The sequence below is a fragment of the Pongo abelii genome, chromosome 5, assembly GCF_028885655.2.
Source record: "Pongo abelii isolate AG06213 chromosome 5, NHGRI_mPonAbe1-v2.0_pri, whole genome shotgun sequence".
In the NCBI taxonomy this organism is placed as follows: domain Eukaryota; kingdom Metazoa; phylum Chordata; class Mammalia; order Primates; family Hominidae; genus Pongo; species Pongo abelii.
Window position 1 is genome coordinate 8163398 of NC_071990.2, and position 27486 is coordinate 8190883.

Here is a 27486-nt window from a genome sequence, read left to right on the forward strand (position 1 = left end):
TGTCACATGTAACTAAATGTGATGTGTGATTTTTTTTTTTTTAATGACAACCCTACATCATTCCTTCCCAAGAGAACGTCAAAAATATATTCCCCCGAAGAACAGCCTAGAGAGTCAGAAAATAGATCCTTTTTCTCCACAGGTTTGTTTTCTGCAGTTAATCAATTCAGAAGGATTAGCTTAATTTTCCACACTTAAAAATGCAGGTTGAAACACCCCCTTTGAAAATCAAATTTATACTATTTCACATTACTCTGGTATATTAGCTCAGGTGATGTGGAAAATGTAATTTAGAAAACATTTTGGCTTACTCATGGTCTTTAGAAAGGACAGCATGGTAGGAGTCATGATTTTGTGTCTAAATGGATGTATCCTCAACTTCCCTTCTCATGCTGAAATGACCTTATAGATTGTATTAGTTTCAGTGAAACTTATTTACATTGAATGAATGAATCAATCTCTCTCTGAACCCCCCGACCCACTTTCCCTTGTCCTTCCTGTTTCTCTTCCCTTTTTTTCCTTTCTCGTGTAACAGAAGGACTAGAAACCAGTTGGTGGGGGCATTTTACTGACAATGTCCTCATTTATACTCTACTAAGAAAATATTTGGGCTGGGTGTGGTGGCTCATGCCTGTAATCCCAGCACTTTTGGGAGGCTGAGGTGGGCGGATCGTCTGAGGTCAGAGGTTCGAGACCAGCCTGGCCAATGTGGTGAAACCCCATCTCTACTACAAATAAAAAATAAAAAAAATTTAGCTGGGCGTGGTGGCGGGCACCTGTAATCTCACCTACTCAGGAGGCTGAGGCAAGAGAATCACTTGAATCCAGGAGGCGGAGGTTACAGTGAGCCGAGATTTTGCCACTGTACTCCAGCCTGGGCAACAGAGCAAGACTCTGTCTCAAAAAAAAAAAAAAAAAAAATAGAGAAAATATTTGTTGCCATGGTTTTTAAAAAAGAATATCTAAGGTCTTTTAATTGATTTGACTTTTCTTCAATTTATAAGGCTCACTTGAGTTTTTGTTTAAATTAAATGATCCAGATAATGTTAACAAAATCTAGAACTTTTGAAAGGTCATATATTTAGCAGAGCATTATTCTGGCCACTGTTAAGAGGGCTATTTCATTTCATTATGTAGTATTTCATTAAGATAGGTTTCTTTTTAACTAGAGAGAAACCTATGGCCCACATCCTTAGCTCAGTTCTCACAGTTTTTTAAAAAAATAGTCCTCTCTTGTTGAAACTTTTGCTCCAATGTGGTTATTCCTTCTAGACTACTTAATAATGATTTTCCCCCCATTTATTTGTCCAAAAAATGTTTATTGATACTGATCAGAGTATTTCTAGCTCTTAGTATTTGTTGTAGTCTCTATAGCTCCCACCAAAGTGCTGGGCACTGAGGAGGTGCTAATAAAATGTGTTGAATTGAATGAGCTGTAATTGTCTTCTAGTTTGTTTCCTAGGTTCTACCTTCACCTGGTTCAGGAACGTTTTAGCTAGAGCCGCTCAAGGCACTTTATTTATTTATTTAGAGACAGTCTCGCTGCGACGCCCAGGCTGGAGTGCACGGCGCAATCTTTGCTCACCGCGGGCTCCGCCTCCCTGGTTCCAGCGATTCTCCTGCCTTAGCCTCCCGAGTAGCTGGGGTTACAGTCATGCGCCACTACACTGGGCTAATTTTTGTATTTTTAGTAGAGACTGGGTTTCACCATATTGGCCAGGCTGGTCTTGAACTCCTGACCTCAGGTGATCTGCCCACCTCGGGCTCCCAAAGTGCTGGGATTACAGGTGTTAGCCACTGCGCCCGGCCAAGGCACTTTTATTTAAATTCTTCTGACTGCTGTTCACGGCTTTCCATAATCTGCCCGAAGATGTATGACATTGCATATCCCAAGTAAGACAGTTATTCCATCCCGAAATACAGTCCATTCCTTGTTATCACTGTCAGAGGTGACAACGTGCTAGCAGCACTCGCTCGCTCTCGGCGCCTCCTCCGTCTCGGCGTTCGCTCTGGCCGCGCTCGAGCAGCCCTTCAGCCCGCTGCTGCACTATGAGGGCCCCTCTGTGGGGCTGGCCGAGGCCCAGCCGGCTCCCTCTGCTCGCGGGGAAGTGTGAAGAAGAGAGGCACGGCGGGGAGGCGGGGTGTGTGCCGGGGCTGCGCGCCCCGCACTCGCGGGCGGGCGTGGATTCTAGGTGAGCAGCGGTTCGGCAAGCCCGGCGCTCGCTGCGGCCGGCAGGGGCCTGCTGGGCTTGATCGGAGGCTGAATCCCGTGCGTGGGCCGCCGTTCCCTCTTCCCGGGATCGTTTGGCCATGAGAGCAGGTCTCGATTTCTTTCTCGCTTCCTCTTTTACCCTTGATTGTCTGGGACGAGCTCCCTCGGGGCTGCCAAAGTGCCCGGGCTAGGTGCCGCAAAGTCCAGCAGAGAGTGCCAGTGAGAGATAAAGCCGGCTGGGCTTCTGGGACTCGTGGGGACTTGGAGAACTTTTCTATTTAACTAAAGGATTGTAAATGCACCAATCAGCACTCTGTGTCTACCTAAGGGTTTGTAAACACACCAATCAGCGCTCTGTGTCTAGCTAATCCGGTAGAAGACTTGGATAACTTTTGTGTCTAGCTAAGGGTTGTAAACGCACCAATCAGCACTCTCTGTCTAGCTAAAGGTTTGTAAATGCACCAATCAGCACTCTGTCAAAACGGACCAATCAGTATTCTGTAAAATGGGCCAATCAACTCTCTGTAAAATGGACCAATCAGCAGGATGTGGGTGGGGGCCAAAGAAGGGAATAAAAGCAGGCTACCTGGGCCGGCAGCGGCAATCTGGCCAGGTCCGTTTATGAGCTCGGGAGCCTGTGTTTTTTTTCTTTTTTTTGAAGTTATTCATAGTAGATGCTGTTGCATAGTGTTTGGGTCCGTGCTGCCTATGTGAGCTGTGACACTCACTGCGAAAGTCTTCAGTTTCACTACGAACCCACCAGAAGGAAGAAACTCCGTACACATCTGAACAGCTGAAGGAACGAACTCTGGACGCACCACCTTTAGGGTTCGTGGTTTCCGTGAGACCAAGAACTCACCAATTCTGGCCACAACTGCTATCTGTACGTTGTGTAGAAGCTGCACCTGGTGCCTGAAGCCGGTGTCCCGGGAGGTGCTTTTTTTCAAATCTTTACCTACTTATTCAAGGCCGTATGCAAGCCGTTTTCTGGCCTTTCCAAAATTCCTCTTTGATAACTGCAGTCCACATTGACTTTTTTACATTCACTTGTACTTTATAAAACTTTTGTTGTAGGTAAGGATACTTAACACGACGTCCACCGTGTTAACAAAATTTTTAAGTGTCTGATACAGTATTAACTATGGGTAGAACAGTATTAACTATGGGTAGAATATTGTGCAGCGGGTCTCTGCAGCCTACTCATCCTGCTTGATTAAAACTTCAGAACTGTGATTAGCAGCTACCTGTTTACTCCTCCTGGCCGCGCCTGGCTGGAATTATGCAGTATTTGTCCTTCTGCAGCTGGATTGATTATTGTAGCCTCACAGCTTCAATGTCATTAGTCATTATCAGGGAACTGTAAAGCAAAACCGCGATGAGCTATCCACACACACACCTTCAGAATGGCTATTAAAACCTGAAACAAAAGACAAGTTTTGGCCAGATTGTGGAGAAGTTGGGAACCTGTACAGAGTTGGTAGAAATGCAAAATGATTCAGCCACTATGGAAAACAATACAAAGGATCCTTGAAAAATGAGAACTAGAACTACCATATGACCCAGCAATCCCACTTCTGGGTATTTATCCAGAAGAATTGAAATCAGAATCTCGCAGAGGTGTCAGTACTCCCAGGTTCATTGCAGCATTATTTATAATAGCCAAGATGTGGAAAGAACTGAAATGCCTACTGGCAGATGAATGGATAAAGAAAATGTGATATATATATATGTGTGTGTATATATATATATATACAATGAATTATTTTTCAGCCTTAAAAAGGATATTCTGCCATGTGTGGCAAGATAGAGAAACCTGGAGGACATTATGCTCCAGTGAAACAGGTAAGTATTGCTAATCCTTCTTCCACGTAAGTATGCTAAAGCTCAGAGATGTCATGTTATCTGCCCAAGGTTTTAGAGCTAACAAGGAAATGGAGAAGTTGGAATTCAAATCCGTCTGAAATGTTGTTGCCGTACACAAGGTCATCTAGATTTTTGTCGATTCATTTGCATTTTCTACATGGACTATCATGTCATCTGCTAACAAAGATAGTTGTATTTCTTTCAAATCAGTATACCTTTTATTCCATTTTGTTATTTCCAAATCGTTATACCTTTTATTCCATTTTCTTATTTCCAAATCGATATATATTTTATTCCATTTTCTTGTTTTGTTGCATTACCTAGAACTTCTAGTGTTGAAAGGGAGTGGTGAGAATGGTTATGCTTGTCTCATTCCTGACCTTAGCGGGAAAACTTATAATTTTTCCCCATTAAGGATGATGTTCGCTGTAAGAGTTTTGTAGATTTTTTTTTTTTTAATCAAAGTGAAGAAGTTTCCCTCTATTTCTAGTTTGCTGAGAATTTTATTACAAGAGTGTTAGGCTTAGTCAAATGGTTTCTCTGCGTAGATTGATATAATTATATGGTTTTTCTTCTTCAGCTCGTCGATGTGATGGATTATGTTAACTGATTTTTGAATGTTGAACCAGGCTTGCACACCTAGGGTAAATCCTACTTGGTCATGGTGATCTATTTCCTTTTTAATTTTCTCTCCTGTATTTAGAATACAATTTTTACTGCTAAGGTATGAGTGTGTGTGTGTGTGTCTGTGTGTGTGTGTGTGCGCGCGTGCGCACATGCAAGGGAGTTCTATGCCTTAACCCTAACATGGTGGTATCATTCTATACCTGGTGAACTTGAGTACTCAGTACTGTTGTCACTAGCATATACTACAGCTCAGTGAGCATTAGTTTTACTCAGAAGTGCCCTTGAGGACTTCATAGAAGCAGTAAGAATGCTTAGGACGATAAATAAAATATTGTATGACCATTCAGGGTTGCTTCCTTAGTGACTTCCCAACTTTCTTCCTGTCTGTACTGTTTAGTTGTTTGCTATCTTCTTTCCATGTGACCCAGCTCCTGACCAGTTGAACCAATCAGGATAGTCCCAATTCTCATGCCATCCACTCATTTAGGGATGGAAATGTGACCCAGCTCAGGATGGTGAAATGTGTGAGGGTGGTTCTGCTCAACTACTGTCTATGCACTTGGGAAAGGATTCCTTGGTTTTTAGAAGAAGCAAAAGAAAAAGATGGTTTATTCTGGAGTGTCATTTCTGGATGGCTGCCACTGTGTGGCCACCAGGCAACCATAAGGGGAGCTGGGTTAGGACAATGCCAGTACACCCAACATGGCGGAGTTGAGAGACTGAAGAAACCCGGGTCCTTGGAGGGAGGCATTGTGGAATTGCCGAAGTTTACTAACCTTGAAGCTGCCTTAACTCTTAATTTTCTAAAGCAGAAACCTGAGGATTCCTGCAATGTCAGTAGTAGGTACTTGCATTTATGTTGAGAAATTTCTCTGAGTATGGCCCAAGAACAGCCTATGTCAGAGTATTTCAGAATGCCTGCTAGAAAGCTGGCTTTTCTTAATACCTTCCATATTCTAGGAAGGAATATCTATGGTGGGGCCTAGGAATCACTATTTTAACAATTCCTCTATTTATTCTTCTCTTCACTCAAGATTCAGAATCTGTATTTTCAGGAAAAAAAAATACCTATTGCAGGGGACTCAGTTCATCACCCCCATAGAGAACAGCCTTGCAATGTATTATATTTTCCTATGTTGATGCCTAATTCTTACAGGGCATCTCACCATTCTAAGATAACACCACCCCAATGAGACATGAGCCTAAAGTCCAGAAATGTGAAACAGATTAGAAGTGAGAAAAAGATCAGAAATATTTACTAGGATAATTGGAAGAAGAAATGATGAAACTCAACAGGATAAAAATATGTTAGTGAGACAATGGGTCTTCTCCAACATATATTCAGAAGGCAGATGGTAAAGTGGGAAGCTAACCCGTTAAGAAATAATTATAATAGGTTGTTGGAGACTAGGGAAAAGGAAGTAAAAGATTTATTAAATAGCTTGTACTCCATTTATGCACAAAGGTGGCCAATCATAGATTATATGTGCATGTGAGTGTGTATTAGTGAGAGGGAGCAAGCCTTGGAAAAGGCAGCAGAGCTTAAAGATTGCCTGTGGAAGGCATGAATGCATCAAATGGTCATCTTATGAGCTGAAAGAGTGATGTCCTCACTTTCAGCATCTCACTGGCCATCAAGTACAGTTTGACTCCTATGTTGTTAAATGACAGTTGTAAAAATGATAGCTCTATAATGTCTGATAATTAAAATACTTTTCTGGCAAGGCTATTTAGATTTACATTTGTTGAAACCTACAAACACTCATGCACGCGCACGCACGCACACACATCTCTCTAGAATAAACCATTTAAACACCTTTACATCCTTTTCCCAAGCCTTCAATAACTTCCAATTACTGAAGCCATAAATGCCTTATTTTACAAAATAATACTCTTGAGGCTGGCACATTTGCCTTACTTACTACCTGGGAAAGGCTAAGTCTCTTGTTAGAATAGTAATTTAGATTATATTTAGTTTGGAACTTCATTCCCATGGCCCTGGAGAGCAGATATTGGTGTTTTCATACACTCATGGGTGGATCTTTTCTCTTAAATATTGAAGGTTGCAGAGCTGATCTCTAGCGCACTGTTAGGGAGAGAATTCTTGAAATTTCACACAGGAACTACTCACCGTCTTCCTGCTATCAAATATATGAATATGCCTACATCTTTATCAACCATGTCCTCCTTCTCACTTGTTAAAATAGAAATTCTATCTGTTCTTTAAATCCAGTCTCTTCCTGGGTGCTTACGATTTGATTTGCCTCTATTTTCCAGGAATTTAACAGAGCCCCTTCTGTCTATTTTGTATTTGACTCCTCCTTTCAATTTTTCTTTTTTCTTTATTATTTATTAATTATTTTTTTGAGACGGGAGTCTCGCTCTGTTGCCCAGGCTGGAGTGCAATGGTGCAATCTCAGCTCACTGGAACCTCTGCCTCCTGGGTTCAAGCAATTCTCCCACCGCAGCCTCCTGAGTTGCTGGGATTACAGCCACCTGCCATCATGTCTGGCTAATTTTTGTATTTTTGTAGAGATGGGGTTTCACCATGTTGGCCAGGCTGGTCTTGAACTCTTGAACTCAGGTGATCCACCCGCCTTGGCCTCCCAAAGTGTTGGGATTACAGTTGTGAGCTACCACGCCCAGCCTAAATTTTTCTTTTTTTAATAGACTTTATTTTTTAGAGCAGTTTTAAGGTCACAGAAAATTTGAGCGGAAGCCACAGAGAATTTTTATGAACGCTGTTCCCCCACACATGGACAGTGTCCCCCATTATCACCATCTTCCACCAGAATGGCACATTCGTTACAATTAATGAACTGACGTTGACACATCATGATCACCCAAAGTCCATAGTTTACAGTAAGGTCCACTGTTGGTGTTGGACATTCCATGGATTTGGACAAATGTATAGTTACATGTATCCACCACTATAGTATCATACAGAGTAGTTTCACTGCCCCCCAAATCGTCTTTGCTCTACATATTCATCCCTCCCTTCCCCAACTCCTGGAAATCACTGATCTTTGGCTATGTCCATAGTTTTTCCTTTTGCAGAATGGCCTGTAGTTGGAATTATACAATAGCCTTTACAGATTGGTTTCTTTCATTTAGTAGTATGCATTTAAATTTCCTCCAAGCTTTTTCATGGCTTAATAGAGCATTTCTTTTTAGCAATGAATAACATTTCATTGTCTGGATAGAACACAGTTTATCCATTCACCTACTGATGGACATCATGGTTGCTTTCAAGTTTTGGAAATTGTGAATGAAGTTACTATAAACATTTGTGTGTAGATTTCTGTGTGTATAAAAGTTTTTACTCATTTGGGTAAATATTAATGAGTACAATGGCTGGATTGTGTAATAAGATTATATTTAGTTTTGTGTCAAGCTGCCAGTGTTTCCAAAAGGCTGTACCACTTTGTATTCCCATCAGGAATGAATAAGAGTTCCTGTTGCTCCACATCCTTGCCCGTGTTTGGTGTTGTCAGTGTTCTGGATTTTGGCCATGCTCATGGGTGTGTAGTGGGATCTCAGTGTTGTTTTAATTTGCACTCTCTAATGACATGATGTGGAGCATCTCTTCATATGCTTATATTTATCTGTATATCTTTTCTGGAGAGCTATCTGTTCAGATCTTTAACCTACTTTTTAATTGGGCTATGTATTTTCTTATTGTTGAGTTTTAAGAGTACTTCGTCTATTTTGGAAAACAGTCTTTTATCGTATATGCCTTCTGCAAATATTTTCTCCAAGTCTGTGGCTCATCTCTCATTCTCTTGACAGTGTCTCTTGCAGAGAACTTTTTAATTTTAATGAAGTCCAGTTTATCAATTATTTCTTTCATGGATTATGTGCTTGGTATTGTATCTAAAATGTTATTGTCATACTGAAGGTCATCTAAATTTTCTCCTATGTTATCTTCTAGAATTTTTATACTTTTGCATTTTACACTTAAGTCTACGATACATTTTGAGTAAATTTTTGTGAGAGGTCTGAGGTCTGTGTCTAGATTTTTTGTTTGTTTGTTTGGTATGTTTCTGTTGAGAGTTCTTCTAGCAACATTTGTTGCAAAGACTTTGTTTTCTTGTCTTTGCTCCTCTGTCAAAGATCCATTGACTATCTATCTATCTATCTCTCTATCTATCTATCTAATCATCTATCATCTATCTATCTGGGTCTATTTTGGGCTTTATGTTCTGTTCCATTGATCTATTTGTCCAGGCTTATGCCAACGTCTTGATTACTACAGCTTTATGATAAGTGTTGAAGTCAGGCAGGGTCAGTTCTCTGTTCTTTACTATCGTGTTGGCTATTCTGGGTCTTTTGCCTCTCCATATAAATTATAGAATTAGTTTGTCAATTCTCCTGTCAATTTTTATTTTTCTCTCTCACATTTAAAATCTGTTTAAGATTCTTCATTCAAAAACAAGACTAAGCATACAACAACAAACCCCAAAACAGCCCTCTCAACCTCCCCTCCAATTGCTCTCTCTCCTTTCTCTTAGGTTTCACCCTCATCAATTCGACCAAAACAATTCTTGAGGATTTCATTAGTGACTCTTATGTAGCAAAATCAGCTGATATTTTAGAGCTCCCTTGATTTGGCTTCTGAGCCACGTTCATCACTGTTGACCTTTGCCTCTCCTTTGCTGTTTTCAGCAGCCTTGCCTTCCTCAGCCTGGATGTCCGAGGTTGCAGTCCTCAGAGCTCCGTCCTGGACTTTCTGATGTTCTTCCTGTCTTCGTTTCCTGAGTGGTTCTGACCATGCTTCAGTCACTTCCCTATCACATCCTACTATCGACTGCCGATGTTTACAGATATCCCAGGTGAATTCCTGTGGGGTCGTTACCACAGTTTATGATTATAGAGTAGTCATTTATATATCTTCCTCCCTAGACTGTTAGTGATATGAGACCAACGTCTGGGTCCATCTTTGCTCCACAGTGTCTCTAGAGCTTAGCACTTAGTTGACACATCTTAGTTACTCTTTGAATATTATTGAATGAAGGACCAGAGAGAGGAAACTTGGCTATCATACTGTCTGTCCATAAGTGCTTCTGAGGTGTCTCTAGTGAGACTAGTCATTTAGATTATAATTAAGTTGTTCTCACTGTCAGTGTCCTCACTTATCACTTTCTAAGCTGATCAGTAGCTTGTTGTTGTCAAGTTCTTTGGCTTCTTTGCTCTTACATTTCTGAGATTGACATGGCCTAAGTATATTTTCTCTTCGGCCCACCCTCTTTCCCCCAAGATACAGTTGTTGCCTATTTTGGAGGGTCTCTTGTTTCTTTGTTGATCTCTCTCTTTTTTGTACAATAGCTCAAGGAAGAATTTGGAGCAATGTTTTTCTCCCTCTAAACATACCTAGAGGGTTGAGATGCCACTAGGTTACATGGTGAAATCAGCCACTGCTTGACATACAAGGATTGGAAATTTACATTTCTGACATGGATCTCCCATTTTTTTGCAGTATGATTTTGGTATCTTGCATGGACGTAAAACTTTATTTTGTTTTAAATCTAAATACTATGATAGTAGATACCTACCTACATGTATATAAAATACTTGAATAAAATAAAACAAAAATATGCTTCTATGTGGATTCATTATTCTTTTCCAAATTTCCTCTATGTTTCTCTGGTCTTCAGGACTCAAGTCTGATGCCAGTCTACCCCTTTTCTATCTTTCTGTCATTTCTGTCTATCTTGACCTGGCTAGCAGACCATGCTGCTCTGGTATCTACTAAACTCATCAGCAAAAACCATTGCCAACACCTGTTTGCCTTGCAGCTCATGTTCTGAACTCTGCCGTCTCAACATTTTTGCCTTCTATTTATAGCCATTTCCAGCTTGTAGGTTCTGCAGCTGTCTCACTTTAAAAATGTTTTATTGAGATACAATTAACACAATAATAAACTATGCATATTTAAAGGGTGTAATTTGATGAGTTTTGACCTATATACATCTATACCCATGAAACCAGCATCATGATCAATATAGTGAACATGTGCATCAGCCCAAAGTTTTCTCATGCCCTTCATAATCCCCCTGTTGTCATTCCCCAGATCCCAAATCTACAAAACCACCAATCTAATTTCTGTCACTATCAACTAGTTAGCATATTTTAGACTTTTTATAAATAGAATCTTACAGTGTCTATTCAGTTTCATCTGGCATCTCATAATTATTTTGAGATTCATTCATGTGCTTTATCACTTCCCTTGTGAATGGAAATTTGGATTGTCTTGTTTTGGACTGTCTTGTTTTGGCCTATTAAAAATAAAACTTACGAACATTGGCACACAAATATTTGTATGGGTGTATATTTCTTTTGAATAAATATTCAGGAGTGCAATGGCTGGATTATATGCTAGAGATATGCTTCACTTTTTTAAGAAGCTGCTAAACTTTTTTTCCAAAATGGTTGCACCATATTGTATTTCCACCTGCAATGTTTAAGAGTTCCAGTTCCCCCGCATTCTCCCCAAAACTTGCTGTTGTCAGTCTTTTTAATTTTAATAATTCTCATAGGTAAATAGTGGTATCTCATTATAGCTTTAACTTGTATGTCCTTGAGTTGTAAGAGTTCTTTATATGTTCTGGATACAAATGTTTTATCAGACATGTGCTCTGCAAAGATTTTCACCCAGTCTGTAGTTTGTTTTTTCATTCTTTTAGCAGTATCTTTTGATGGGCAGACGTTTTTCATTTTGATTAAGTCCAACTTATCAATTTTTTAATGGATAGTGCATGCATGTGGTGTCATATCTAAGAAATTTTTGCATAATCCAAGATCAAAAAAATTTTCTCTCATGTTTTCTTCTAAAAGTTTTATACTTTTAGGTTTTACATTTAGGTCTATAATCTTTGAGTTAATCTTGTATATGGAGTGAGGTATGAACCAAAGTTCATTTTTAGGGAGAGAGAGGTTGCTTCTTATTTTATAGTCTCATGCTTATACCTTAGGCTTGATACTTGCGATCCCTCCTTGATGGTTAATAGTTACACTGATTACAGCTGGTTACACACTGGTTATGCACTGGTTACAGCTGCTCTGGCCAATACTTTGCTGAGTAGAGCTTAGCCTTAGGACTAAAATGATGATGGTTGGGGCCAGGCTGTGGCTTGGCGAGCTTTGGCCCCACGGCCAGGGTCCACATGGAGCCCTTTCTTTGAGTCTAACTGATCATTGTTGTTTTCTTTTTTTTATTTGCTATGTACCCCTCTTGATCTAACCTTTTTTTAAGTGCTCATATCACATCTCTGGATTAATTACAGCAAGGAGGTAGCATTTATACCTCTTCTCTTCTATCTAATGTGTGCCTCACTGAGAGCCACCTCTATAGTCAGTCACTCCTAGATTCTCATCTCAAATACCAGACCAAATTCATTTAAGTCATTCAGTTCATTTATCCAATGTTTGTTGAGTTTTATCACATGCCATGCAAACTGCAACAAAGGCGGACTCCATGCCTGCTCTCATGCACCTTATAGCCCGGTGGTGAATACAGAGAAATAAATAGGCTAATATGGAATGGTGAAGTTAGTGCTAAAATGGTGGGAATTATAGGGGCTTCCATTAATTAAGTCTCCTCTTTTGAATTGTCCCCACCTTCAATTACAACTTGGTTGCTTGTTCTTAAGGAGAACATCTATCCATGGTTTCTTTCTTTGCCTGATCATCTAATGAATTCGGACACTTCCGAAGAGCAAAATGCCATTTGCACTCATACAAATTCTGCAAGAGGTAAAAAATTTGGTTCTGAATTATCTAGTTAATTGTCATTGCCATCTGATTTTTGGCTGTGGGCAAGTAGCCTTACCTGTGAATTGAAACTTGTATAATTCCTGTAGGAATTCTTTTGCTTTTGCCTCTGAATGCTTTTCCAATGAACTGCATGTAAAATTCCACCATTCTTAGAATTTATAAGACTGTATATCAAATATTGCTCTGTCATTTGCTGTGTGACCCACCCCTATTTTTTTGTGCCTCAGTTTTTTATGTATAAATTGAGAGTTTCAAGTTTTGACTCTAAAATGCTAGATGCTTCATTTTAAAAATTACTTAAAGCTTACCTCCCTTATTCAGACCACCTCCCCTCCATCTCTGCCCACACCTATAATCCAGTAGCCACTTTATATGTGAACATAATTATATATAGCCATCTAGCTATCTACAAGTATTTCTACTTCAGATATTTTGCTGTCTGGTTACACAAAAATGTTGCTCTACATTTTCCCAAAGACTGTAAAAATATGGAGTCAGTAGTTTGTTCTTTTCAATTTGATGTATTTCCATAACCTTGGCATGTAATATATGAAAATGATGTTGACCAAGTGATTTTGTTCTAATGGCTTCATATATATATAAAAGAATTCCTCAGTAGTCCAACAGATTTGGGATTTCAGATAAGCAGTTTACACTTTTGGCCCACTTAATTGCTTTTTCATTGGACATGAAGATTGAGGGCCTGAACTGTCCAGCTGAATCAGTTTTCCCTTCAGTTTTGCTTGTGTGGAGCCTTACCTCTGAGCTCCTACTTGGCTAATTCCAGCGAAGTCCCACTGGGAGCATGGCAAGAAGAGAGGAGTGATGCAAACAGGCCTGAGAGCTTGAGGGCTGCTGGTGACTGCGCCATTACCCAGAAAATGCAGGTTAATGTGGAGGAATGGAGGAAATTGTGGGAGGCAGCAAAGCAAACCCTACAACACCCATTAGAACAGTCATGCAGCATTGAGATCAGGAAGAAGGGTTAAGGGTCAAAAAGTCAGAGAAACTCCCCCCATTCCCTAACCAAGGAATGCATGCAAGAGACAGGAATCAAAGAAACAGCAATAGAATGAATGCTGAATTAATTCACATGGATTTGGCTCTCACAGTGTGGCTCCGAGTCACCTGATGGGTCTGAATCCTTGCAGGACAAACAACCCGTGCTGGTGGGAAGGATGTGATCAAGTGGCAGCAAATAGGAGGCATGCTGCACTGCTCCTAGTAAGTGCTGTGTCAGCTATATGTAAACTATCAATTTGGCATATGCAAATAACTCCATCATAGAATAGAATATTAAGTGAGATCAGAAAGCCCAGAGAGAATTACTTGCCAATTCAGAGAAGGAAGAATTCAATGTCCATTCAAGTGCGAATGTATATGTTGAATCCAGAAAGGCTTTATGAAGACGTGGAATTTGAAGTCAGCCTTGTAGAATTGGAAAAATTTTGTCAAGCCAATACTGTAGGAGTAAGGCAGAAATAGTAATAGCAAATGGAAGAGAAGTTAGAAAATGAGAGAGTGCTTAGAGAACATCCGTTGTTTTGTTTGGCCAAGGGATAGATAGGATATTGGGGTAAAGAGAAATAAGATTTTAATGGTAGGTTGAGGACAACTCATGAGGACTCCTATGTGCTACCCATGACTTTTCTTTTTCTTTTTCTTTTTTCTTTTTTGAGATGGGTTCTCACTTTAAAGTCCAGACTGGAGTGCAGTGGTGTGATCTCTGCTCACTGTAGCCTCAACCCCTGAGGCTCAGGTGATTCTTCTACCTCAGCCTCCTGAGTAACTGGGACTACAGGTGAATCAATGCTACCACACTGAGGTAATTTTTTGTATTTTTTTTGCAGAGATGGGGTTTTGCCATGTTGCCCAGGATGGTCTCAAATTCCTGGGCTCAAGTGATCCGCCCACCTCGGCTCTCAAAGTACTGGGATTACAGGCATGAGCCATTGTACCCTGTCACTACTCATGACTTTGTTTCTCCATTTGTTCCCACTTTCTCAAAGTTATTTCACTGCTCGCCTCTACCTGGGGCCTCAGTCCAGAGCCAATCTGGGGGGAACATGTGAAAGCCAGCCTTATCAATTTGGGTTTGGATGTACATCATGTTCATTCTTAGAGTCCAGAAATCCAGCCTCACTAGACTCCAAAATGCCTATGCTGTTTATCCCTAAGCCTCCTTGGCCACCATATGGCTCAGAGCCTGCCTGCATCGCTAATGCCCAGCCAGCCCCTACGTCACAGAACTGCTTATGTTCTCAAGTCCCCATGTTCACCACAGGGAGTGTCTGCATGCTTCCTTTTCCATACTCTGCCCACTTGCTGAGCCTAGTAGCACAATGCCCCTCTAGAAATGGGTCCTAATCCATGTAAGCTGGATCCTGGAATTCTGTATAGTTCTCAAGAGGGCTCTCACCCCTTCTCCCTAGACTGGAACTTACCACCTGTAGACTAAGAGTTCCCGCATCTGTGTAGCTTCTTAGCTGGATTTGTTCCTGCTTTGTGCTGAATTGCTAATTCGATGTTTTGATATTATCATTTACAGAATTAGGAATAAAAATCTTTATACTAGGTCTCAGACATTGGACCTACACATACTGGTAGCCTCTTAGTTCATCAATGCTCTTGGCCACTTTCTACTCTAAAGAGCAGATCTCTGTTCAGCCTTGGCCTCTTATACTTCCCACCAGTTCATCAGGCTTAGTGGCAAAGCCTACCTGAGATGCTGCACCAAGTGATTTCTCATTGTCTACTAACTTATTGCACATAAATAAGGTTTACTCACATGGGGTTTATGTTCCATGAGTAACTAACCTTCCATCTTCCACCATTTTTATACAGGAAAAATCAACTTCAAGAACAACATAGCATTCAAGACTATATCATATAGAATTTGTTAGAGGCACAAAGCAGAACTTGACTCTGGGGAATTTAAATATAGGGCACATATTGAAAGGATGTCAGAGGGTTACAATAATAATGAGCAGGCTGGAGAAATAGGATTGAGTGTGGGAAGGGTAAGGTAACACCAAAAGGTTAGGGTTAACTAAAACTACAAGGCTGGACCTGTGGCAGGAGCTTGAACTCATAGTTGGGTTCCTCCACTGGTATTGGTATGACTTCCATTTCTTTTGACCTTGTGTTAGTCTCTGAAGATTCAAGATTACAAAAGAGTATCCACTGCTTAACTATCCCCCAGTATGATGTGTCTGCCCTTGTAATAGTCTCTGAGGATTCAAATTTACAAAAGAGTATCCACGGCTTAACTATCCCCCAGTATGAGGTGTCTGAGAGGAGACTTGCGTAGTCAGCTTCCACAATGGGAGGCGAGCATCTGTCATACCAGACCCCTATTAACTCCAATAGGGATGGCACCAGGTTCAGGAGACAGAAGAGAACTAGAGTCAGCAAAGAAGACCTAAGTGTTTACTAGCCAGAAACTTACATACAAAGTGGTCCAGTGGCAGCAGGCTGGACAGAACTGCAACCGCTTGTGCAAAGCATGCAGTTCATACAGCATCTTCACTTAGCACCCTCCCCCTAACAATCTCCATCAAGCAACCTTCATTTAACCCAAGACTAAGGGCCTCGATACCCTGTATGGCCCACATTCTATGATACGGGCTGGGGGCTCAGGTGCTCCTCACAGACAAGGAATGGATCTCCATGTTGCCCACTCCTGGATCCCTTAGCTTGGAACCCCAAACACACATTCAGGTGTGAGTGCCACACAGGGTAATCCTCAGGGTATGCTCAAGTCAAATTACTGCTCTCAGGCGCATCTACCACACAGCATCCACAGTTATTGTCCCACGAAGACCCCACACAATGTGGAAGAAGTGATTTCCTAAACTGAAACAAAGATGTTGTTAGGACGGGGAAATGGGTATTGTGTTGACAAAAAGATATATCTTCAAGTATCCTTTCTCTAGTTTTTTTCTATTACTGCTTCAGACCTCATACTTTTTAAGTCTTGAAAAGACATTTTGTAAATTGGTTGACAAAAACAGTCACTAAAAAATGTTTTCTGACTCTGTCCCCACCTTCCCTACACAAACTCCAAATGCCCACGGTCCTCCCACATGGCTCTGGGAGGGCCCCGGTGGCGTTAAACGTGTGCTCTGAAAGCTGGCTTTGTACCTCAAGGGCTTCATCTTTGCTTTTTCCTCATGTTCTAAAGGTCTTTGATTGTGTCTTGGTAGATACTAGCATCAGAAGTGGAAGCTCTGATGTCAACATTATTAATTCTACACCCTAGTGATGGCTGCTGTCAGAGCCACCTGTGCTGTGACTATGGCTGTCACCAGTGCTGTCACCCCTATTGTCACCAATGGTGCCTCTGGTGCCCAGTGACCCACAAAGATACAGAAAAATGTTTCCTTTATTATTTAATTCCTTTTCCATTGCTTCCCTTCTTCGTATATCTTGTGCCTGTCAGAATCCTCTTTCTCCTCTGAAAATGGGTCAACCAATTGTCTTTGAAACAAATTTCTGGGCCTTTCGACTGTTTTTTTAAAAATTAAATTAAATTTTATTTATTTATATTATTATTATACTTAAGTTTTAGGGTACATGTGCACAATGTGCAGGTTAGTTACATATGTATACATGTGCCATGCTGGTGTGCTGCACCCATTAACTCGTCATTTAGCATTAGGTTTATCTCCTAATGCCATCCCTCCCCCCTCCCCTCACCCCACAACAGTCCCCAGAGTGTGATGTTCCCCTTCCTGTGTCCATGTGTTCTCATTGTTCAATTCCCATCTATGAGTGAGAATATGCGGTGTTTGGTTTTTTGTCCTTGCGATAGTTTACTGAGAATGATGATTTCCAATTTCATCCATGTCCCTACAAAGGACGTGAACTCATCATTTTTTATGGCTGCATAGTATTCCATGGTATATATGTGCCACATTTTCTTAATCCTGTCTATCATTGTTGGACATTTAGGTTGGTTCCAAGTCTTTGCTGTTGTGAATAGTGCCGCAATAAACATACGTGTGCATGTGTCTTTATAGCAGCATGATTTATAATCCTTTGGGTATATACCCAGTAATGGGATGGCTTTGACAAATGGGATCTAATTAAACTAAAGAGCTTCTGCACAGCAAAAGAAACTACCATCAGAGTGAACAGGCAACCTACAAAATTGGAGAAAATTTTCGCAACCTACTCATCTGACAAAGGGCTAATATCCAGAATCTACAATGAACTCAGACAAATTTACAAGAAAAAAACAACCAACCCCATCAAAAAGTGGGCAAAGGATATGAACAGACCCTTCTCAAAAGAAGACATTTATGCAGCCAAAAGACACATGAAAAAATGCTCATCATCACTGGCCATCAGAGAAATGCAAATCAAAACCACAATGAGATACCATCTCACACCAGTTAGAATGGCAATCATTAAAAAGTCAGGAAACAACAGGTGCTGGAGAGGATGTGGAGAAATAGGAACACTTTTACACTGTTGGTGGGACTGTAAACTGGTTCAACCCTTGTGGAAGTCAGTGTGGCGATTCCTCAGGAATCTAGAACTAGAAATACTATTTGACTTAAGTGTTTTTTATGTTGGGTTATTTACCAAGGAACATCTACTACATCTACTCTATGCAATTCCCCAAACTGGCCATGCAATTCCCTTCCTTTGTCCTTTGTCTTTCTCTTCCCTTTTCCCAGAATATCATTCCCAAACTGTATTCACCTGCAGAGCTCTGATTAATCCTTCAATCTCATCTAACCCAGACTGGAATGATTAATTGCAGTCAATCCACATTCTATCTCATAGCCCTCAGGGCAGTATATTGAAATGATCGGTTTATATTTCTGTCTCCCCACCTAAACTCTGAGCTCCTTGAGGGCAGGACCTGGGTTTATTTATTTATTTATTTTTCTCTCTCTCTGTCTCTCATATCTTGCTGTCTGGCACATAAAAATCTTGGATACCCTTATTCAGTCATTTAGTACTGAAATTTAAGATTTAAAAAATCTCCTGTCAAAACACCTAAGCAGCTCAGTTCCAGAGGAGTGTCTGTAGGGAGATAATAAATACCATATGCTTTCCATCTGTGGTGAGGAGGATGTCAAGAGAGGGTTGTTTAAAGTTGATGTGTATCAACCCATTTTTAACAGCACGTCATAGGAGCCACCTGTTTCTGTGCCCCCCTCTTCCCCCCAACTCCTTTTTTTTTTTTTTAAGTCGAAGTCTCCGTCTGTCACCCAGGCTGGAGTGCAATCTTGGCTCACTGCAACCTCCGCCTCCTGGGTTGAAGTGATTCTTCCGTCTCAGCCTCCTGAGTAGCTGGGATTACATGTGCACGCTACCACACCTGGCTAATTTTTGTGTTTTTAATAGACATGGGGTTTCACCATGTTGGCCAGGCTGGTCTCGAACTCCTGACCTCAGGTGATCTGCCCACCTTGGCCTCTGAAAGTGTTGGGATTACAGGCGTAAGCCACTGTGCCCAGATCCCCCCAATTGCTAATCCCTGCCTAGTCTCCCAGCTGGCCTTGACACCCTCTGAAAACACCATGTGTTTGGAAACCACTCAAAATAACCATAACCAATGGATGACTATGGTAGCAACAAAATACTAGTTTTTTCCCTCCATATATCAAATAAAACATCATGAAAGATATCTCCATAGCTTTGGATAAAGTGGAATAAGATAAGCAATTTGAAATTTCTACTTTAGAAAAATTTCCTAAGGAAATAAAAAATTTATATTAAATATTAGTCTTTTAGTACAGCCTATGTCTCCCGAGTAGCTGGGATTACAGGTGTGCACCACCATGCTCGGCTAAGTTTTGTATTTTTAGTAGAGACGGGGTTTCCCCATGTTGGCCAGGCTGGTTTCAAACTTTTGACCTCAGGTGATCTGCCTGCCTCAGCCTCCCAAAGTGCTGGAATTACAGGCATAAGCCACCGCACCCAGCCTCATTATCATTATATAAACAAGCTCTGCTGTCCCCCTTTGTATATCTTTTCTCTCCTGGTCATTCTTATAGCTAAGAAGCATCATTTCTAACTATTTTCAGAAAAAAATACTTTTTAGTCTATTGGGTATTTCATGTAAAAGCAAACATTACTTTTCATTTTATTTTCTTTTTTTTACAACTGCAGCAAATATGGGATCAGTGGCCAGACTGAGGAAGATATTTTGATTTACTTCTCTCCCTAAGACAGTTTTCAGGCATTATCTTTGGTGGGAAGCAGACGAAACTAATTAAAGATTGAGTTTTGCAGAAGGTTTGAAGTAGAGAAAGTACAAAGTGTGAATGATTTGGCTCTAGGGAGACCAGGGACAAGGAACTTTGCCTACAGGTGCAGCTTACAGGTGCTTATGTGCTTTACACGGACTATGGGCTTAAAGCAAAGATGGCAAATCATAGAGGTGGTAACAGGTATCATTATTTTCTTTCTCCCTCCCCTCCCCTTCCCTCCCCTCCCCTTCCCTCCCCTCCCTTTCCTTCTTCTCTCTCTTTCTTTTTTTTTTTTTTTTTGAGATGGAGTCTGCTCTGTCGTCCAGGCAGGAGTGCAGTGGCTCAATCTCAGCTTACCACAACCTCTGCCTCCCAGGTTCTCTGCCTCCCAGGTTCTCAGCCTCCCGAGTAGCTGGGATTACAGGTGTGCACCACCACGCCCGGCTAAGTTTTGTACTTTTAGTAGAGATGGGCCATGTTGGCCAGGCTGGTTTCAAACTTTTGACCTCAGGTGATCTGCCTGCCTCAGCCTCCCAAAGTACTGGAATTACAGGCGTGAGCCACCACACCCAGCCCTCATTATTATTTTTTTCTTGATGAACTCTTTGTTATCAGAAAATATGTTCAAGTTACAGTCTGGGAAGGGCTGTATCACCTTCCTACTTTTCCTCTTCTGTGTGAAGTACACACTCAGAATCCTCACTACATATTATCTGGTACCACACATATTTTTATGACCTAAAATTGGGCTCTAAGGCATTTCAACACACACACACACACACACACACTATATATATGTATATGTATACACACACACACACATATATATATTTATTTATATATAGTGATCTTCTGTCTATTCTTTACCTGTGCCACCCTGTTCAGGAAGCCCTGTATTGCCCTGTTCAGGAAACCCTGTGTAATAAGAGTAATTGGTTTCAGTGTTGGAAAGGGTCTTTAAATGTTGCCCACCCGAATGACCTGTCTAATGCCTAAATTCCCTCTGCCACACTCCCCCACAGTAAACATGGAGCTTCCTTCTGAATTATTCCAGTTCAAACAGGTCATTCCAGGAGGCCTCTTCAACTTGGGGCAGGGCAGGTGAGCTCTCAGAGTTTGAGAGGTCTTCCTAATATTGAGGTTAAAATCTTCCTCTTTGTAATTTCTACCGGCTAATTCCAGTTAAGCCTTCTGGGGTCATACAGAAGGAATACAGGCCCCTTTCTAGAGGACAACTCTGTTCATATCTAAAGACTGCTCTGTAGTTCACACTGTTTTTGAAAATTGTTTTTTGAATAAAATATCTCACTTTTCTTAATAGCATTTTATCTGTATGGAGGAAACATAACTGGATGTTTCCTCTGTACATATCCCCTGTATATCTTGGATCTCCCCAGATTCCACTCCCAGCTGTTTTATTTGTTGGTGCTGTGGAAATAGGCAAATCTCTTTACTCTGAAAGCCTGTTTATCATAAGATTAAACATAATGCCAATTTCATGGTTATATTTTTGGAATTCATTTATTCAATAAATATTTATTGAGTGCTCATTAGGCTGGGAATAAAGTAATAAAGCAGACAAACACCTCTACCCTCTTGAAGCTTAGATTCTCTGAGGGTAGGGGACAGAAAATAAATAAAATATAGAGAATGTTGATTGGCAAAAGTACTACAAAGAAAAGCAAAGCAGAAAAGTGGGGATGGGGAATACCAAATTGGAGACTTGCAATTTCAGACAGGGACTAAATGACATAGTGTGCACAACTGCACTTTGTAAACTGTAGAAAGCCGGACGTGTAGGACCTATTATTTCTATTGTGTAGTGTTCTCGCTCCCCCATGCTGGTCACTTTTCTCTGGTCATATTCATTTGCGTATTTCTCTCTTAATGTTTGGTGTCTGTAACTGAGTCTAGCACCCCAGGTGTAGTTAGAGCAACTCAGGGTACTACACTGATTTTGCCCTACCTACTTTCGAAAGGATTTTAGGTAGCTTATAATCAACTAAAAATCTAAGGCTTTCTCCTTGATTTCATCCTTGAGCATACGTGTCTGCCTGGGATGCTTACCCAGTGGTGGGGCAGTAAAGCCAGCTTTAGGAACAGGAGTGGGCAGCTTCCTACATAGTTGAATTTTAGATCTGCCTGTTCCTACCCTCATCTGTTGAGCCAAACCTGAAGTTTTTGCAAGAGAGAGGGAAGTTTTCATTTCATAAGAAATTTGTATCCTTAAAAGCACATTGCCCCAAATAGACACATTTCCGATGTGGAAGAATTCAAAATAATTTATATGTATATAAATACTCTGATCTCAAGAAGGTGGACCATAAGTCACCACTTGTTAAGTGTGAGATTCACAGAGACCTCCTGCTAAAGAGAACAGTACAGAAAGAAGAGAACCAAGAATAACTTCACACTGGGCAAACCTGACAAATACTACAGTGAGGCAATCAGGATCAACATCAACAGTCACAAATGATGTTGATATGATGGACCCTTGAAATGATTCAATAAAAAATGCCAATTTCCCTGTGTAGTCATCCTTCCAAAACCTCATGCCCCTAGTCTAATCATGAGAAGCACATCAGACAAATTCCATTATAACAATATACCGACCAGCATTCATCAAAACTGTCAAGGTCGTCAAAAACAGGGAATGTCTGAAAAAGTTACAACCCAGAGGCGCCTGAGAAGACATGATTACTAAATGTATTGTGGAGTCTTGGATGAGGTCTTGGAGTAGAAAACAAATTAAATAAAAGCTAAGGAAATCTGAATAAAGTATAGATTCTAGTTAGTAATAATGTATCATTATTAGTTTGTTAATTTTAACAAATGTACCATGCTAATGTTAAGATGTTTACTGGGCGTGGAGTATATGAGAACTCTGTCCTACTGTGATGGCTAATTTTATGTGTCAACTTGGCTGGGCTTTAGGTGTCCAGGTATTTAGTCAAAAAATTATTCTGGGTGTTTCTGTGAGGGTGTTTTGGATGAGATTAACATTTAAATTGGTAGATTTTGAGTCAAGCAGATTGTCTTCCATAATGTAGATGGGCCTCCTCCAATCAGTTGAAGGCCTGAAAGATTGGCCTCCCTGAGCAAGAGAGAGTTCTGTAGCATACTGTCTTCAGACTTTACCGGTGACATCAATTCTTCCTGGTTCATAGAGCAGACTACCTTTAGATTTGAAGTGAAATGCAGCTCTCCTGGGTTTCCAGCCTGCTGGTCCATCCTATGGATTTTGGATTTGCCAGCCTCCATAACTGCATAAGCCAATTCCCTTTAATAAATTTCTTTCTGTGTGTGTATTCACATCCTATTGGTTCTATTTCTTTGGAGCACCCTGATTAATGCAGCTACTTTTACAACATTTCTGTAAATCTAAATCCATTCTAAAATAAAGAATTTATTTAAAAGGTAAATTTTTAAAAGTGAGTAGCCTTGAAAGAGGCAGCACACTGATTTAAATGTATTCCGAGCTAAATTTACTCTGAATTCCAGTTTTTTTCTTGGAGCTTTAGTGTAGGAAAGTATCAAAGGGAAAGTATAAAAGACCTTAATTCCTCTTTTTCCCGTTGATACTTTCCTATACTAAAAGTAGAACATGAATCCCATGTTCATAAATCCCTTTCTTATTAATAAGTCAGCTTCTCAGGCATTCTGATAGATTGTATTCCTAGATAGTAGATATAAGCGTACTGGAGTCTGAAAAAAATTCTCCATTGTGAGAGAAGGTGTCAGGCCACTTATCAGGCACAGGTTTCCAGAGGGAACATGTGATTCCTCTCCTTTGTCCCTGCTCCCTTCCCTTCCTTATCCTTGATTCCCAGAGGGAGCCCACAAACCCATAACTGTTTTCCATAGTATTCTAGCTCCCAATCCAAGAATGGAGGTATACGGAAGTGGATGAAACTGAACTATGGTATGGGAAGCTGACCCTGAGTGAAGAATTTGCGTTACTGTTTAGGCTCTGCCCTGAGGATCTCTGTGACATGGCAGAGCTCACTGCAGCCCCTGACACTTCTTCATCTGTGGGAGTCTGTGATGGGGTAAGAGGGCATTTAGTAATAGACAGGTAATTAATGACGTTCAATAAAAAGTCTGAAGAAGGAATGGCTAAGATTCTCGTTAATGATTCTTTTATTTAATTTTTTGTAATATGCATTAGAATCTTTCCAACTTGAGTCTTTCCAACTGGAAATGCAATAATATGAGATTAATTTTGTTTCTTAAAAAAGAGGCTAGAAATGAAACAGGGCATTACAGGGATGCTTTAAATAGTTTCTCTGTTGAGTTCTTCAGCTCACACTACAAAAAAGTTGAGGAAGGAACATGAAATGTGTGAGAATTAAAGGGCTGCAGAAAATAAAAATTTATGAGTTTCTAGGGCAGTCTCTCTTTTACGCACACACACACTTACACACACATTCCAAAAATAAATACTGATAGGTGTTAGTGTCACCTAATGGGCACATAGAACTGAAAGAAATGTTTATAATTCTGACCTCAGTGACTCCAGTCAGCTCGTCCTTTAGTGTTTAATATTGTTTCCGAGTTTGTGCTGTTAAATCAAAAGGTTATCTATAATACATCTGGTGCTATTAATGCAAAAGATCAGGGGTATTCAAAAGACATTTATTCATTATTAATATAGATAATAAAGGATCATTTATGAGGCTTCAGATGAGATTTTTATCATCAAAAGCTTAAAAAGGGAAATTTATTTTTGCTTCGGGACAGACATGAGAGGGATCCATAATGGGAAATGTGAGAGTCAACACAAAACTGTCAGATTCACTCTGTTTCTGAAGATGGCTGATACTTTATAGCAACAGATTAAAAAGAAAATAAAATCTTGTGCTTTAAATTTCTATTGACAGCGACTTCATGATTTATTCTAGGTTTGTCCTTTATTGAGATGTCTTGTTGATGTTCTCTGCCTCTTTCTATTACATTTGTGGTCTTTGATGCCTTATGTAAATTGAATGAGGGAGGAATTAATCAAATTTTACAAAATATTAGGGACTGTTGGCAAATAAACAAAGGACCAAGTTGGCTCCAGAATCTTTACAAACTAAGCAAGAGCTATGTCTCCTCTAGATTTTATTGAACACGAGAAGTAATGAGAGAGGGTGGCTTGAAAATATACTATTTTGGAGAAAGGTGATATAACACTGGGGGACCTGGAAGAGCTCTTAGGTGTGGAACATAGGATTACTGGAATTGCTGTTACCTTATGCTGTTGGAGCTGATCAAAGTGGACGTTAAGTGGATTTTTAAGGGAGTTGAGATTTTCAGAATTTCTCTGACCTTGAATTTGCAAATACACACAAATGAACCAATTCTCTAACCAGTTATGGTAGGTGACTTATTGGAATTTGAGTTTGGAATTCATAAGTGAGAAATAGAAAACTAAGGATATCCTACAGAGTATCAGCTACATACCAAGTGGTCGGGATATGTTTGCTGAATAAATGAACATGTCTTGTTAAGTCCAGGTATCACAGTTGAAGTTACCTTGTACCAAAGGACAGTGGGGATATTCCAAAGGCATTTATTTATTACTAATATACATAATTGAAAACCATGTGTTTGGGATTTCAGATGAATTATCTTCATTAAAGAATAAAAAAGGAAAATTTATGGACAAAAAGGCTCCAGGTTAGCCTGATTTTAATATTAGCTAGTAATTTCAGGACTAAAAATGGAATAAAACTCCATAAAATCACACATTGCTCCCTCTATACCTGCTTCATTAGGGTAAAGGGCAATTGGAGATTAAGTCCAATATCCTACTCAATAAATATGCAACCAAAACAAAAGTCGTGGACTGTCTCTAGCTCCATATCAGACCATTCGTGTGTGGGAAAAAACCCCATAAACCTAGCCATCAAGCATCGAAGATAAATGTGGATCATTCAAATATATTGTTGTGAGATGGGTGAGTGCTGTGAAGGAGCCTTGGCAGGAGGAGCCTTTGTATTGGGCATAGGCTTGGCTCTCAACACTCATCCATCTGTCAAATGTTCCCACATGTGCTGAAGAGGCTGGCAAGGTAAAAGCAGATTTTCTAGACATCCTTGCACTGATATTCCAAGTGAGATTTAGGTTTTGAAAATCAGGTGCACTTATGTAAAACTTGGAAGAGTCAAAGCTGCTCATGTGTTGTTTGTTCCTGGCAACAACATCATGGTGGCAGTTTGGTTTCTCTGTTGTTCTCAGAGATCTCGGACTTCAGTCACTAGCTGTGTTGGTTTGGAAAGCCAAAGAACCATCATATCCTTGGGAAGGGAAGATTATAGCAGGCATGGCAAAGTTCTGGAATGGGAAACAGAAGTGTTAATTTCCTCCATGTGTTGGTGGGGGCGTGGTTCTGGAACTGGCTAAATTTTTAATTCCTCAAATTATTTTTTTAATATATTTTTATTTTTTAAATCGACACATAATAATTGTACACATTTATGGGGGGGTACAATGTGGTATTCCAATACATGTATGTATACTGATGAAATCATTATAATTTGCATATCAATTACTGTAAACATTTATAATTTCTTTGTTGTAAGAACATTCAAAATCCTCTTTTCTATCTATTTGAAATATATAGTACATTGTTGTAACCTACTGTGAATAGAATATAAGAACTTATTCCTTCTAACTGTAACATTGTACCCATTGACTAACATCTCCCCATCTCTCCCTTCTCCCTATTCTCCCCCATTGCTGGTAACCACTATTCTCTCAACTTCTATGAGATAATTTTTTCTAGATTCCACATGAGTGAGATCATGCAGTATTTGTCTTTCTGTGGTTGGCTTATTTCACTTAACCTAATGTCCTCTAGGCTAATATATGTTGTTGCAAATGACAGGATTCCATCCTTTCTTATGGTTGAATAGTATTCCATTGTGTATATATACCACATTTTCTTTGTCCATCATCTATTGATGGGCACCTAGATTAATTCCATGTCTTGGTTATTGTGAATAGTGCTTGGTTATTGTGAATAGTGCTGCAATAAATGGAAGATTATAGATGTACATACTGATATTATTTCCTTTGGACATATACCCAGTAGTGGGATTGCTGGTTCTTATGGAAGAGCTATTTTTAACATTTTGAAAAACCTCCATACTGTTTTCCATAATTGCTGTACAAATTTACATTCCCTCCAACAGTGTATATGGGTTCCTCTTTCTCCACATCCTTGCCAGCATTTGCTGTTTTTTTTGTCTTTTTGATAGTAGCCATTCTAACTGGGGTGAAATGATTTCTTATTGTGGTTGTGATTTGTCTTTACCTGATGGTTAATGATGTGAGCATTTTTCATATACTTACTGGCCATTTATATGTCTTCTTTGGAGATACATCTATTTAGGTGTTTTGCTCATTTAAAAATCAGATTATTTATTTATTTTTGCTTTTGAGTTTGAGTTCCTTATAAATTCTACATATTAATTCCTTGTCAGATACATAATTTTCAAATATTTTCTCCCATTCTGTAGGTTGTTTCTTCACTGTGTTGATGGTTTTCTTTGTTGTGCAGAAGCTTGTTAGTTTGGTGTAATTACATATGTTTACTTTTGCTTTTGTTGCTTGTGCTTTTGAGTTCTTGTAAAGAAAAAAATCGTTGCCTAGACCAATGTCATGTTTCCCTGATGTCTTCTTTTAGTAGTTTCATAGTTCCGGGTCTTATATTTGAGTCTTTAATCCATTTTGAGTTGATTTTTGTACATGGGGACAATTAGGGGTCTAATTTTATACTTTCACATGTGAATATCAAGTTTTCCCAGCACTATTTGT

The 27486-nt window shown here is 39.9% G+C and overlaps 1 long non-coding RNA gene across 1 annotated transcript in view; it reads left to right on the forward strand.

Annotated features, from left to right (window-relative positions):
• The first annotated feature begins 3368 nt into the window (after positions 1-3368).
• LOC129059871 (uncharacterized) overlaps positions 3369-27486 on the forward strand; it is a 62931-nt gene continuing 38813 nt past the window's right edge. The window contains exon 1 of the long non-coding RNA XR_008525966.2: positions 3369-4054. This is a non-coding gene — a long non-coding RNA (uncharacterized LOC129059871). The remainder of the gene's footprint in view (positions 4055-27486) is intronic.